This window comes from Bombina bombina, chromosome 4 (genome assembly GCF_027579735.1).
Source record: "Bombina bombina isolate aBomBom1 chromosome 4, aBomBom1.pri, whole genome shotgun sequence".
Lineage (NCBI taxonomy): Eukaryota > Metazoa > Chordata > Amphibia > Anura > Bombinatoridae > Bombina > Bombina bombina.
In genome coordinates this window covers 49,448,132-49,463,082 of record NC_069502.1, presented here as the reverse complement: position 1 = coordinate 49,463,082, position 14,951 = coordinate 49,448,132, and the positions used below count along the sequence as shown (strand labels likewise).

Sequence of the window (14,951 nt, the reverse complement as noted above, 5' to 3'; positions counted from 1 at the left end):
TTCATGATTCAGATAGAGCATGTAATTTTAAACAATTTTCCAATTTACTTTTATCACCAATTTTGCTTTGTTCTCTTGGTGGTATTAGTTGAAAGCTTAACCTAGGTGGTTCATATGCTAATTTCTTAGACCTTGAAGCCCACCTCTTTCAGATTGCATTTTAACAGTTTTTCACCACTAGAGGGTGTTAGTTCACGTATTTAATATAGATAACACTGTACTCGTGCACGAGAAGTTATCTGGGAGCAGGCACTGATTGGCTAGACTGCAAGTCTGTCAAAAGAACTGAAAAAAGGGGCAGTTTGCAGAGGCTTAGATACAAGATAATCACAGAGGTTAAAAGTATATTATTAGAACTGTGTTAGTTATGCAAAACTGGGAAATGGGTAATAAAGGGATTATCTATCTTTTAAAACAATAAACATTCTGGTGTAGACTGTCCCTTTAAGTCATTTATCTAGCTATGCAGGGTTCTGGGTATTAGGTAGAAACATATACATTGTAATATAATGCTAAAAAAACCTTTCCGAATATTCTTTGTGACTTCTCTTTATGACAGTGAGTTTTTGATTCTGCACTTGGAGAGAACAATAGAAAAGGAATATTTTAGTATCTCTCTGTCCCACACCTCCACTCAGAGTGTGGTTTCTTCTAAAGCTTGTTTACTTAGCTTTTCTATAACCACTACTTATGCATTAACATTTTCAGTATAGGTGGTTATATAACAGGGAAAACCTGCTATTTCAAAGGACAAAATAAAGGGAAATTAGTTCTTTGTCAACAACATAATACACTCCAGCACGTAAAATAGGTCATGATGAAAAAAATAAAGGGGGGATCACAGCACAACAACTTATTGAAATATCAATACATTTATAGAAGTTTCCTCTACCTATCCCTTAACTATGCTGATCATTCTAATTATTATCAAACACCAACAAATTCAATAGCACTGAGTACTTTGTGGTCTTTGTTTTATTTAAAACAATTTGTTACTATCAGTTTTTAGAATCAAGAGAACTTTTTCACGTCTGTATGTTTAAACACAGGGTGAGAAAATCATGATTTGCACAAATTAAATTGCACATTTTACATAAAGTACTAAGATTACATTGTAACAAAACAAAATCATTTTTTTTTTTTTTTTTTTTTTAACCCATAGGTACCAAGCACCGGTATTGTCTGACTGAGAGGCTTGCTTGATACTACAGGACCAGTGATCTGAAAGGTGTATGGAAATAACATCCTTTATCAAACCAAACGGTGGCTTAAAGGTAAACATTAGAGTAGTTTAAATGATTCAGACGTGCTGTTATTTATACTGTTCATCTATTTTTGTTCTAATTTATTTATAAAGTGCCAACATATTACATAGCAACAACATTAGATGCACATTAGGCAACAATAGTTACATATCCATGAACAGTAGAAGGCCCCATCTGTGAGTTATGGTTTATTATAAACCACATTGACATAAGATGACCATCAGGACAGATGGATCATGGGCTTTTATGCTAAAGGGGGAATTCCACATAATAGGCGCTGGTCTTGAAAAGTCTTGCAGACAGGAGTGTGAGGACGAATTGAGAGAGGAGAGAACAGGGCCTTGGGGGTGGAAGAGTATTTGCAGTCAAGGACAAAGATATAGAGGGGTACAGTGACAGCTTTGTATGTTAGGAACAAGCATTTACATTTTAATCTTGAGGTTTATGGAATCTAATGGATGGACTGGCACAGAGCAATATTTTTTAAGGTGAAAAGGGCAGTACTTAGTCTATTACCCTTTACATTCAGACTATTAGAATTATGTTAGAATTTCTCATGTTAGAATCTTTTATGTTGGGATTGAGATTTTGTGAGTGGGGGGAATTGATGAAAGGGGAAATAGATTGATCTTTGTTTTTTCTATATTGAGCTTTAAATGAGGACTTCCCAGGTCAGATAATGGGCATTTGGTAACACAGGTGTTTAGCAGTGGTAGATTTAGTGTTTTTATTAGCAAATCAATGATACCGAAACCCACGTAATAATGACAGCTAGCCTTTTTATTTATTTTTATTGAGGAACTATTGGTAGAAAACGCTGGAAACCTTTAATTGGTAAATATATATAAAAAAACCCCAGTATATAGTGCTAACTTGTATCTAGCAGAATTTGAAAGGGCTTATATATTCAGTGAGTCAAATCTCTTTAAAGTGAAAGTCAATCCTAGCGTTTTACAAACGCTAGGATTGACTTTTGAAACAAATAAAAGGGACTTTCATGAAGTATAAGATACTTCATGTAGAAAGCTCCTTTGTTTTAACTGATCTCTGTTCTTAGCTACTACAGCAGCACACGGCTAAAAATTTTTTTTTTATATGTGTGTGTGTGTGTGTGTGTGTATGTGTATATATATATATATATATATATATATATATATATATATATATATATATATATATATATATATATATATATATATATATATATATATATATATTTATATTTAAAAAGTCTACACACCCCTGTTAAAATGTCAGGTTTCTGTGATGTAAAAAAATGAGACAAAGATAAATCATTTCAGAACTTTTTCCACCTTTAATGTGACCTATAAACTGTACAACTCAATTGAAAAACAAACAAATCTTTTAGGTAAAGGGAAATAAAAATAAAATAAAAAAATAATATGGTTGCATAAGTGTGAACACCCTTTTATAACTGGGGATGTAGCTGTGTTCAGAATTAAGCAATCACATTCAAAATAATGTTAAATAGGAGTCAGTACACACCTGTCATCATTTTAAGTGCCTCTGATTAACCCCAAATAAAGTTAATCTGTTCTAGTCGGTCTTTCCTGACATTTTGTTAGTCGCATCCTACAGCAAAAGCCATGGTCCGCAGAGAGCTTCTAAAGCATCAGAGGGATCTCATTGTTAAAAGGTATCAGTCAGGAGAAGGGTACAAAAGAATTTCCAAGGCATTAAATATACCATGGAACACAGTGAAGACAGTCATCATCAAGTGAAGAAAATGTGGTGCAACAGTGACATTAGAAGAAAACTGGTCTGGGAGGCTCCCAAGAGGCCTACAGCAATATTAAAGGAGCTGCAGGAATATCTGGCAAGTACTGGCTGTGTGGTACATGTGACAACAATCGCCCGTATTCTTCATATGTCTGGGCTATGGGGTAGAGTGGCAAGACGGAAGCCTTTTCTTACAAAAAAAAACATCCAAGCCCGGCTAAATTTTTAATAAAAACATCTGAAGTTTCCCAAAAGCATGTTGCAAAAGGTGTTCTGGTCTCATGAAACCAAAGTTTAACTTTTTGGCGATAATTCCAAAAGATATGTTTGCGCAAAAACAACACTGCATATCACCAAAAGAACACCATACCCACAGTGAAGCATGGTGGTGTCAGCATCATGCTTTGGGGCTGTTTTTCTTCAGCTGGAACTGGGGCCTTAGTCAAGGTAGAGGGAATAATGAACAGTTCCAAATACCAGACAATATTGGCACAAAACCTTCAGGCTTCTGCTAGAAAGCTGAACATGAAGAGGAACTTCATCTTTCAGCATGACAACGACCCAAAGCATACATCCAAATCAACAAAGGAATGGCTTCACCAGAAGAAGATTTAAGTTTGGGGATGGCCCAGCCAGAGCCCAGTCCTGAATCCAATTCAAAATCTGTGGGGTGATCTGAAGAGGGCTGTGCACAGGAGATGCCCTCGCATTCTGACAGATTTAGAGTGTTTTTGCAAAGAAGAGTGGGCAAATCTTGCCAAGTCAAGATGTGTCATGCTGAAAAACTCATACCCAAAAAGACTGAGTGCTGTAATAAAATACAAATGTGCTTCAATAAAGTATTAGTTTAAGGGTGTTCACACTTATGCAACCATATTATTTTAGTTTTTTATTTTTATTTCCCTTTACCTAAAAGATTTCAGTTTGTTTTTCAATTGAGTTGTACAGTTTATAGGTCACATTAAAGGTGGAAAAAGTTCTGAAATGATTTATCTTTATCTCATTTTCTTACATCACAGAAACCTGACATTTTAACAGGGGTGTGTAGAATTTTTATATCCCATGTATGTATGTATGTATGTATATCCCAGACGATCGTTTTGGCCTCCTATGGGCCTCGTCAGTGAGGTGCAGCCACATTCCTCTAAGCACACTGGGCAAGTGTTATTACACTGACCTAAAATAAAATTTCATGGATTTTCCTTTGGTCTGAATACAAATCAACATAAAGAATATTCTCCATTTCCTTTTGCTAGGGACACTTCTATATTTTTAATATATGTTTTAATAGTGTGTCAAGTTTATGTTATGCAAGTTTTTGTACAAATTTGTATTATTAATTGCAGAATGGAGGTTTTCCCAAAAAGTTATATGTGTGGTACCGGACCACTAGAGCTCTGATTGGTTGAATTGGACAACTCCTTTTGCAATTTATTACCTGCTTGCACACCTGTTCTCCAGCTCTGAAGTGCCCTTGAGGCAGGAAACGTGTCAGCTGTATGTCTACTTGCTGTGCCCTTTGAATTTTAAATGGTTTATGTAATAAAGTAGATGTTTTAACTGCATCATTCTCTCCTGACTTCTTTGATCCTGGATCTGCAACTTTGTCGCTATCTTAATAATGACAGACTTTTTATTTATTTTTATTGAGCAACTATTGGTAGAAAACGTTGACAACCTTTAATTGGTAAATATATAAATAAAAACAGTATATAGTAAAATTATAAGTGTTTAATCAAACAGTGAAAAAAAGAAGGAAATGGCACCATACAACACTGTGCACAATAAGGTCATGGGATAATATTCAAAACATTATCTTCATACCTGAAAGAAAATGAAGAGAGACTTTCATAGTGTTAAACAATATAAAAATATCCCTTTAAGCACAATAGGAAAACTACTCACATGATTTTGAGCTACTATAGCTCTAAGTGATGCGCTCAGTACAAATGGATCCAAGACTGTATTTGTTGCAGGGGGTTTCAATATATAATAACAAAAATACTGACGTGTTAAAAACAAAAATTCTTTAAAAAGCAAAGTCCTTGCAAAATAAAGGCAATAATTACCCATCACTCTGGGGTCTCAGCGGCTATCAACAAGCAACACTTTCAGACCTCTTTCTTAGATATCAGAAGGGTCTGTTGAGACTTGATTTCAATATACCTGCCCCTCCTTGTGACGTTTTGACCTCCAAACCAATAGCCATGCTAATATACAGAGCACTCTCAGCTGACACGCACGGCTATTGATTTAGAGGTGGAAACGTCACCTCATTGAGAGAAGAGCGCTGCGTCATGGGCGTCTGGAGTCTCCCACGGCACAGGGTGAGTTTAGCACCTTTCTTTTAATAAGCGATCAATGAATCTCCAGTTTATGTTTAGTGATGGCAAATCTTAGAGTTTTTTTTTTTTTTTTTTAACGCTCGGGTTTACCATCACTTTAAATGGCTATGAACCCAAAATGTATCAGTCATGATAGTGCAATGACATTTTTTTGAAACCACTTTCTAATTTACTTCTATTGAATTTTATTTTTTCTGATGGTATCTTTTGTTCAAAAGCATGGATGTATGCTTAGAAGTCAGTCCATTTCTGGAGCACTTTATGGTGGCAGTTTTACTAGAATGTTATTCATTTGCAAGAGCACTAGATGACATGCTCTGTCTGTATAACAACAAAAGGACATTTTTGGGTTTCATATCCCTTTAATTACTTCAAAACGGTTAAACACCTAGTTAAAGCCAGCTCTAGAGCAGCAGTGCACTACTTGGGCCTAGCTGAATACATCAAGTGAGTCATGAGGCAGATGTGTGTACCCACCAGTTGTGCGCTAGCTCCCAGTGTATTGCTGCTCCTGAGCCTACCTATGTATGTATGTTTTTTTTTTTTTTTTTTTTTTTTTTTTTTTCCCCCAACAAAGTAAACCTAGAGAATGACTTATATGGAAAAAGTCTCTTTAGATGGTATGGTCTATGTAATACCTGCAAGTTAAATTATGACTGTTATATCTAACAATGTGTTTTGACAGGGCATTAAACAGACGTTGTAAGCTGCACAATGTACCTTCATATCTGAGAAGTTTTACAATGAATAATATCGGTTAATTTTGTCACATTTAAAGGGCCATTACATACCGTATTGTTCTGCGTATAGGCCGCAGATAATTGTAATGTTTGTTGTGACTTAAATAGTTATGGTGATACTAGGGTTGCACCGATACCGATACTAGTATCGGTGCCGATACCAAGTATTTGCATGAGTACTTGTACTCGTGCAAATGCACCGATACTTAAACCGATACCTCCAATTGCTACCCATATGCTATCTTGTGGCGTTTTTCAAACTGCATGTTCCCATTTCATTTTAAGCTGGAGTGGAGACTTAACTAAAAATTGTTCACTTCTGTTCTGCCAATACAAATTGCTGTTATTTGTATTATTGTATGTCTGAGAGCAGTGCTCCAAAAGCTGCTACTTTACAGCTGGAAGCCTACCTGGGAGAGATCACTGTACCTCTTTCAGACAAACCCCTGAAGTACTGGGCAGTTAATAAACTGAGATTTAATGGTCCAAAAATATCTTTCTGACCCATGCAGTAGTGAGAAAAGTGAAAGACTGTTCAGCTTAGCGTCAAACGTCCTTACTGATAGCAGAAACAGACGTATAGCTGAACATGCAGAGATGCTTCTGTTCCTTAATAAGAACTTGCTTTTGAAAAATTACTCTAATTGCTAGATTGCCTGTTTTACTGCTAGTTCTCATCTTGCACAATTATGCTCAAAACATACTGTACTCTGAGGAACATCCTTAGCCAGGGCTGGACTGGGAATAGAAAGCAGCCCTGGAAAAATATGAAGACCAGCCCTATTTTCTGTTGAGTAAGTAGAATGCAAATGCCCCATTTTTCTCAAAGAGTTTTACTGGGATACTCCTTCCCCAATATTATTTTCAGAATTAAATTATATTACTTTGTATTAAATACAAATGTCAGATTGATGAGTTATATAGGAACCCTACAACCCAATTGCGTCCAGTAATCACACCTTTAAATTGTAGCTTTCCAGCCCCAGCTGCTGCAGCTGTTATCTATTGTTGTTATTATTAATATATGTTAATGTAAGATTTTTATTTATAAACATGTTCTGTAAACTTTGTGACAACAAGCACAAAAAACTGTATTATTTCAAAATGTCTTTTGAGATACAGTTCATAATTATAAAGAAGCAATCTTAAATCATTAGTCTGTATTGTGCTTGGTAATCTGTCATGACATAAAAGTATCGGTAATTGGTATTGGTGAGTATTTGAAAAAAAGTATCGGTACTTGTACTCGGTCTTAAAAAAAATGGTATCGGTGCAACCCTAGGTGATACACAAATATACTGCTCCAAATACATTCCCCTCCCCCCCAGAACACTTAAAGTGAATGTAAATTTTGATTATAAAGTGCCCGGTTTTTAAAAATCCGATTTAAAAACAGGGGCTCTTTTATTTATCAATATTTACATTTCACTCATGTTGTGAAAATACTTACCTTTTTATCTTGACAGCCGCTGCATCGCTTCCTCCGCCCGTTGCAAAGCCTCTTCCTGGGTATAAAATGAGGAATCCGGCTTCCTCCAATCATGGCGTTGTATCAGATACTGATTCCCCCGGGGGGGAAGCTGTGATTGGAGGATAACCGATCCGTCATTTTTGACGTAGGAAGAGGCTTGCGACAACCGGAGGAAGCTGGAATTGCTATCAAGTTTAAAAGGTAAGGTTTTTTTTCTTTCACAACAGGAGTGAAATGTAAATTTTAAATTAAAGAGCCCCTGTTTTTAATCGAATTTTTAAAAAACTGGCACTTTAGCATCAAAATTTACATTCACTTTAAAGGGATAGTCTAGTCAATTTTAGTCAGATAGCGCAGCAATTTTAAATAACTTTCTAATTTACTCCTATTATCAATTTTTTCTATGTTCTCTTGGTATCTTTATTTGAATGTAAGCTTAGGAGCTGGCCCATTTTTGGTTCAGAACCTGGGTAGCACTTGCTGATTGGTGTCTAAATGTAGGCAACCAATCAGCAAGCTCTACCCAGGCGCTGAACTGAAAATGGTCAGGCTTACATTCTTGCTTTCTTTTCTAAGATATGGTGAGTTGACGGAATTATCAGTTACTAGTGGGAATATCACTCATGGCCAGCAGGAGGAAACAAAGAGCACTACAGCAAAGCTGCTATATGTCACTTCCCTTACTCATAATCTCCAGTCATTCTCTTTGCCTGCGGTGCAGGTGGAGGTGAAGTTTTAGTGTCTGATCTAAAATCATCAAGATTTTTTTATTTTAAAAGCAGAGTAGGTTTGCTCTGATCTTTCTAAAGCAGAGCTTTCCAAACTTTTCATGTTGGCGACACACTTTTTAGACCTACATCATTTCGTGACACAGTAATTCAGTTGTACTGGCAAACAGGAGGTTAAACTAACTTGTTTTAAGAGATACGGACACATACATAAATTATCTAATAACGAAATGTATTTACAAGTAACAGTATGTATGTATGTGCAAGAATTAAAAAAAAGTTTAATAACACCAATAGCTACTTACTATTTTAATGAGATGTATGAGGTTGATGGGATGAGCACAGTTTCTAAATATTGGATAAAGACACTCGCATTTCATCATCAAGCATTTTTACGCTTCCCCTTCCTATCCATATATCAGGAGCAGCAATGCACTACTGGGAGCTAGTTGCAAAAAAAAAACCCCACTGACTTCAGCTCAGCGTTTAAGCTGCCGCCCTCAGAGCTCGGTGAGTCCGACTACTACCCACCCTGCAAACACACTGCTGTTCCCACTCACTGACTACACTTGCAGTCACGAGCCAATTAAGGAGATTACACGTGCAGTCAGGAGCCAATGTGCCAATGGGAATAGTTTCAGTTCCCACTGAGCTGCGCCAATTGGTTAAGATGATCTGTGACCCCCTAGGTATCAATCACGTGTCAACCATATGATATGCGTAGCAGGCAGGCGGAAAGTCAGAAACCAAAAAAAAAAAAAAAAAAAAAAAAAATTTGTGCTTAAGCAGGGACACACCTACACACTGCTGCCGACACACAGTTTGGAAAGCACTGTTCTAAAGGGTCTAGCCTTAGCCCATATCAGTCTCTTCAGTAAGGCAGTGGTGGCTTGTGAGCAATTGGGAACTTGTGGGATACAATCCTCACTGTGTTTTCCCAAAACATTTTTGCTGTTCTATTTAGATAGCCTGAGTAAGTTTACTCAGTCTTTCTGTATTTCCACAGGTCTATGTGAGGGATGGCATCCACTCAAACCAGGTGAGCTGTCCTACTGCCGGACAGATAAATGTTAAGGTAAGTGCCAGTTTTATTTTTCTATATAAGCAGGGGAAAATTGGGCACTTCAGCTGATATGCTGCAGGGGGACATTTTTTTATTATTCCTGTCAGGGTGCAGGTTTTTATGGCAGTTTTTGCAGGCACTGTTAGTGTGAGGAGTTATTTTTTTTGATGGCTCAGTTTACTTTTATTGGGGGTTTTATTGTTTTGTTTTTAAGCCTGTTTTCAAGAAAGTTGTTTAAAAAAATAAAATAATAATAATAAAAAAAAAAAAAGGCTTTTTTTGTCAGCTGTAGGACCCCAACTCTTTTTAGGGAGGTTCTGATTCTTTGATGCCAGAGCTTTTTTTTTGGTGTGCTTTTTCACTAATTTTTTTCCTCAGTTTGCTGCGGGTTGCACGACAGGTAGGGCACCTCAGTAATTCTGCTGAGGTGTAGAGTGTTGCCTGGGGTATGGTGTGTGTTGTGGTGTTGTGTGTGTTTTTTTTTTTTTTTTTTTTTTTTGGTTTTTTTTTTTTTTTTTTTTGTGCTTTTTTTTTTTTTTTTCTTGATTTGGTACATTTTTATAAGGAACGTTTTTTTGTTCTATGTTGTATCCTTTGATAAAAGATAAAAAAAAAAAAAATGAAAGAAAAAAAGTTAGATTTCTTTATTTGCATCTTTTTTTTTTGTATTATGGATCAAGAGGCTGTGCAGGATGTTACCTGTAGATTATGTTTAGATGCCCAGGTGGAACCCCCAGTACCTTTTTGTTCTTCATGTATTGAAAGAACTTTAGCTTATAGAAATAGACTTTTTGACCCTGAGCCATCATTAGCTAAGGCAAATGCTGTTCAGGAGCCTCCTGTTTCAGATGTGCCGCAGCTGTCTTCTCAAGCATCCCAATCCTATTCATCTGCACATGCAGTGCCCTGCGTTTCCTCTCATGCTCCGTCTAGGGTTACTTTGCAAGATATTGCTGCCCAGGTATCCTCTGCGGTATGTGAGGCGTTGTCTGCTTTTCCCATGCTGCAGGGAAAACACAAAAGGAAATTTTAAAGAAACCGTGACTAAGGTTTATGATCCTGAAGTGGTTAATCAAAGTGTTTCCTCTCAGAAGTTCCGAGGATGAAGATTCTTCGGGTGCATCTGAGGGTGAAATCTCGGATTCAGGCAGTATAATTCCTTCTGATAATGAAGTTGTGTCCTTCAGATTTAAGCTGGAACACCTCCGCTTGTTACTTAAGGAGGTTTTGGCTACCTTGGATGGCTCCGATACTACTATCATTGTTAACCCTAAGAAGTCTAGTAAGCTGAACAAGTATTTTGAGGTTCCCTCTGAGGTGGAGGTATTTCCTGTTCCAGACCCTTCTGAGATTATTGCACGGGTTTCTTCTCTCAAGATTATCTGTAGACCAAATAAAAAGAGGCGTTCTTAAATTTTATCAAGGATCTTTTTGCCCTGGTAGTTAAAGTTCCAGTTCCTCTGCAGGAACAGGGTCTGTGATTTTATTCAAATCTGTTTATGGTTCCCAAGAAAGAGGGGACTTTTAGACCTATTTTAGACCTAAAGTGTTTAAACAAGTTCCTCAGAGTACCGTCCTTCAAGATGGAGACTATACGTTCCATTCTTCCTTTGATTCAAGAGGGTCAGTTTGACAATTATAGACTTAAAGGATGCGTACCTTCATGTTTTCATTTACCGGGATCATCACAAGTTTCTAAGGTTTGCTTTCTTAGACAATCATTTTCAGTTTGTGGCTATTCCATTCGGCCTTGCCACAGCTCCCAGAATTTTCTCAATGGGCTCCGACGATTGGAAGGTGTTCCTGGGAAAGAGTTCTCTGATTACAGCCACAAGAGTAGTGTTTTTAGGGACCATTATAGACTCTCTACTAATGAATATATTTCTGACAGAGGTCAGAAAAACCAAGATCTTCGGCTCTTGTCTTGTACTTTAGTCCTCTCCTCGACCGTCAGTGGCTCTATGTATGGAGGTATTTGGTCTGATGGTAGCTTCCATGGTCATTTCATTTGCTCGGTTGCATCTCAGACCTCTGCAGTTATGCATGTTAAGGCAATGTAACGGGGGGCTATGCAGATCTGTCTCCGTAAATAGTTCTGGATCAGGCGACAAGGGACTCTCTTCTGTGGTGGTTGTCTCAGGAACACCTCTCCCAGGGAACTTGCTTTCGCAGACCTTCCTGGGTGATCGTGACCACGGATGCCAGCCTTAGCCCGGTTTATCAGGTTCCAGTTGGACAACATAACATCGGTGGCGTACATTAAAGGGTCAGTAAACCTTAAAAATAATGTTATATAAGTCTGACAGCAGGAGCGAGCTGCACTGTGTCTAATGGCGCGGTCGTACCGGGCTGCGACTATACAGCTGGCCTGATGCGCTCAGTAAAAACAGACCCGCTCAGCAGAGTACAGAGAGCGGGTCTGTAAAACAGCGGTATTTTTACAAAATAAAAAAGTAATATTAGGATTTACAAAGTTTGGATTATTTTTAAGGTTTACTGTCCCTTTAACCACCAGGGGGTAACTATGAGTTCCTTGGCCATGATAGAGGTGCCCCGGATAATCCAGTGGGCGGAGTCTCACAACTGTTGTCTTTCTGCAATCCACATCCCAGGAGTGGACAATTGGGAGGCAGATTTTCTGAGCCGACAGACCTTTTATCCGGGGGAGTGGGAACTCCATCCGGAAGTATTTTCCAGTTTAATCCTCAATCGGGGGCAGCCAGAACTGCATCTCATGGCTTCTCGGCAGAATTCCAAGCTTCTGAGGTACGGCTCGAGGTCAAGGGAACCACAGGCTTTCTTGATAGATGCTCTGGCGGTGCCTTGGACTTTCAGTCTAGCTTACATATTTCCTCCGTTCGCTCTCCTGCCAAGAGTCATTGCTCGGATCAAGGGCGTCTGTGATTCTCATAGCGCCGGAGTGGCCTCACAGGATCTGGTATGCAGATCTAGTGGAAATGTCGTCTCTACCTCCTTGGAGACTCCCTCTGAGGAAGGACCTTCTACTTCAGGGTCCTTTTCTTCATCCAAATCTCGTTTCTCTAAAGCTGACTGCTTGGAGATTGAACGCTTGATTTTATCTAATCGTGGGTTCTCAGAGTCGGTCATTGAGACCATGATTCAGGCTCGTAAGCCTGTGAAAAGAAAGATTTACTATAAGATATGGCGTAAATATCTGTATTGGTGGGAATCCAGAGGCTACTTTTGGAGTAGAGTTAGGATTCCTAGGATTTTGTCTTTTCTCCAGGAAGGTCTGGAGAAGGGTTTGTCCGCTAGTACTCTGAAAGGTCAGATTTCTGTGTTGTCTATTTTATTGGCGGATGCGCCAGACGTGTAATCTTTTTGTCAGGCCTTGGTTAGGATCAGGCCTGTGTTTTAAGCCCGTTACTCCTCCCTGGAGTCTTAACTTTTTTCTTAGTTTTACAGCGGGCTCAGTTTGAACCTATGCATTCCTTAGATATTAAGATGTTATCTTGGAAGGTTTTGTTTCTTGTTGCTATTTCTTCTGCTCGGAGAGTTTCGAAACTCGGCTCTGCAGTTTGATTTTCCTTATCTTATTTTTCATTCTGATAAGGTGGTTCTACGTACTAAATTAGGTTTCCTACCTGAAGGTTGTTTCTAACAATAATACTAATCAGGAGATCGTGGTTCCTTCTTTGTGTACTAATCCTTCTCCTAAGGAGCGTTTGTTGCACAACCTAGATGTTGTGCGTCCTTTGAAGTTTTATCTTCAGGCGACTAAGGACTTTCGTCAGTCTTCTGCTTTGTTTTTCTGGGAAGCGCAAAGGTCAGAAAGCTATGGCTACTACTCTTTCTCTTTGGCTAAGCAGTATTATTCGTTTGGCCTATGAGACTGCTGGACAGCAACCTCCTGAGAGAATCACTACTCATTCCACGAGGGCTGTTTCTTCTTCCTGGGGATTTTAACAATGAAACTTCTGTGGAACAGATTTGCAAGGCTGCAACTTGGTCCTCTTTGCATACTTTTTCAAAGTTTTTTTTATAAATTTGATACTTTTGCCTCAGCTGAGGCTTCTTTTGGGAGAAGGGTTCTTCAGGCAGTGGTGCCTTATGTTTAGGTCTACCTGTCTTGTCCCTCCCTTATCATCTGTGTTCTCTAGCTTGGATATTGATTCCCACTAGTAATTGATGTTTCCGTGGACTCACCATATCTTAGGAAAGAAAACATAATTTATGCTTACCTGATAAATGTATTTCTTTCCAGATATAGTGGGTCCACGGAATCATCAATTACTCTCTATGCCTCCTCTTGCTGGCCAGGAGTGATGTTCCCACTAGTAATGGATGATTCTGTGGACCCACTATATCTGGAAAGAAATACATTTATCAGGTAAGCATAAAGTATGTTTTTTCAAATAAAGATACCAAGAGAACAAAGAAAATTTGATAATAGGAGTAAATTAGAAAGTTGCTTAAAATTGCTGCTCTATCTGAATCATGAAAGTTTAATTTTGACTAGACTATCCCTTTAACGGTAAGAAAATTGAAAAATGGTCTGGTCACTAAGGGGTTAAAATGGCACCCAACTTTAAGGGTGCGGCCTATAATCAGGAGCGGACTATACTTGGAACAATATGGGTAATTAACATGTGCATAATAAAGACAATGTAATAATATTTACTTTGAATTTCAAATAAACAGTTTATTTTATTTTCTGACAAATCTATATCTTTTTTTTTTTTTCTCCCATTTTCCAGTCCCCCTGTATCATGTGATGGGACATTAGACTAGTGAACGTATATCCTGTGAGCCTGTGCACGTGCTCAGTAGGATCTTGTTCCCCAGAGAGTGTGAATATAAAAAGACACTGCACAATTTGATAATGGAATTAAATGGGAAAGTGTCTCTTAACTCTGCTCTATCTGAATCCTAAAGGTTTTTTATTAGGACTTGGGTCCCTTTAAACTTTCATAATTGAGAAACTGTGTTATTTTAAAAAAAAACTTTTCAATTTTACTTCTATTAACAAATTTGCTTTGTTCTTTAGGTATCATTTATTGAAGAACATAGTCTTAGGAGCAGCAAATCACTACTGAAAACTAACTGCTGATTGGTGGCTGCACATATATGCCTCTTGTCACTGGCTCACCATATGTAGTCAGCTAACTCCCAGTAATGAATTGCTGCTCCTGAGCCAACTATGCAACAAAGGATACCAAAAACAAACATTTTCTATCTGAGTTATGAAAGTTTAATTTTGACTTTACTGTCCCGTTAAATATCAGGACCGACCTTTTCTATTTATTTCACAGGATGATCTCTCCATGTTCAGAACTTAATATAGTATAACATTAGCTTTCTATGTTTTCTTGCATCTAACATAACTAAATGATAACAAATAATTGTTTGTACCTTTTTGTCACCTGGAGGATGAGGTTATGTTTTTTTACCCTCTTCTTGGGGGTGCTTAGGTGTTTTTTTGTTAATACTTCGTATGGGAGGTTAGGTGCCGTTTTTGTTTTTACTACTTTAGTCCATATTTATATATCCTCTATCCATTTACGGAGGATTCTGATACTTAGACTACGGACTGGCCTCGTTGACACATGGTTGAGCGCCTGGTTCCTCGGGTTCGGGG

The 14,951-nt window shown here is 38.0% G+C and overlaps 1 protein-coding gene across 1 annotated transcript in view; it reads left to right on the top strand.

The window, feature by feature from the left end:
- The window catches only part of LOC128656839 (sodium-dependent multivitamin transporter), a 339,096-nt gene that overhangs the window by 24,969 nt on the left and 299,176 nt on the right, over positions 1-14,951 (top strand). The window contains exon 2 of the mRNA XM_053711005.1: positions 1,163-1,274. The gene's annotated coding sequence lies outside the window, so the exon portion shown is untranslated. The remainder of the gene's footprint in view (positions 1-1,162; positions 1,275-14,951) is intronic.